We start from the raw sequence: 1,220 nt of genomic DNA on the forward strand, positions 1-1,220 counted from the left end.
CTGTGTCACTTTTTCCTGTAGGCTTAGTTCTTAGTGTTTGAAATTGAATCAGTCTGCAAACTTTCAAGAAGTAGCCTGTGTGCAGCTGCCCCCATCTGAGGGGAGGGGAGTGGGCAGCCCTACTCAGGCTATCAAAACGTAGACAAATGCTAACCATTCAAGTTGTGAAGAATTTATCCCATTGTAGTAATGGATAGTCTTTTCTAGGCATTTTCACATGGCATGTCCTGGCACTAGAAACCCATGGAAAGTTATCCCTAGGGAATGGTCTGGGGGAAATCAAAGAGATGTCACTGCCACTCGTCCCACTTGGGCCCTTTAGTGCTTACCCTGTCCTTCAGTCTAAAATGTTTTCCTAATGTCTTCTCAGCACAGATGTTAATTTTGTGGTGATGTTTAAGCCATGTAAACCTGAAGGTTAAAGGACCCTATCAGTCACCTTGTGAATGTGAATGATATTGTTACAGGATATCATCACTTATTATATACTCAACAGAATATTGCGTTTCTGATTGGTCAATTACGAATTCATACCGGGGTGGCAGACCGTAGTTTGTCAACCGCAAGTTTCTTTATTACCCTGGGTCTCCCGACATGACTGCATTGTAGGCATTGTAGAGTGCAATACGGAAGTTGCTATGGGGAGACAATGATGGAGTAATTGTGTTGAGTAAACAATAAAAAAAAATCATGTGAACTTGCTCGTGTACGGCTCGTGCAATTATGAGAACTTTTAAAACCTCTAATACCCATAAATCCCGAAATGCACTGGTGTTCATATATGTTGAACAAACCCCCACTATCTATCTATCTGTCTGTCTATCGGTCGTAGAAAGAAATGACAAAGACGTTTCAAAACCATTTCAATCTTGCCCCATAATGAGACAGTGTTTGGGCTATCACTTCACCAAGGTAATGCAGAAAGGCTTGATTTTCTTAACAAGGAACTCTCAATCCCGTCTGAATCATTGAACGCTTTCATTTAATTTATTTGTGTTTTGTCTTCATCAACCTCTACAAATGCGAGCACTCGGCAAAGTCCCTTTTTGACTTAGGTCTGTTTCTGCTTCGGTGGCCACTTACACCACAAGCAGTTTTGTCACATCAATGCCAAACCGGCCACTTATGCTGGAGAGAAGATGACAGTCACAACACCAGGACTTCTTGAATAGTGTTTGGGTTCTTTACCGTTCCACAGGGAACTATGTAGAAGATATTTA

The sequence above is a fragment of the Montipora foliosa genome, chromosome 12, assembly GCF_036669935.1.
Source record: "Montipora foliosa isolate CH-2021 chromosome 12, ASM3666993v2, whole genome shotgun sequence".
NCBI classification, from domain to species: domain Eukaryota; kingdom Metazoa; phylum Cnidaria; class Anthozoa; order Scleractinia; family Acroporidae; genus Montipora; species Montipora foliosa.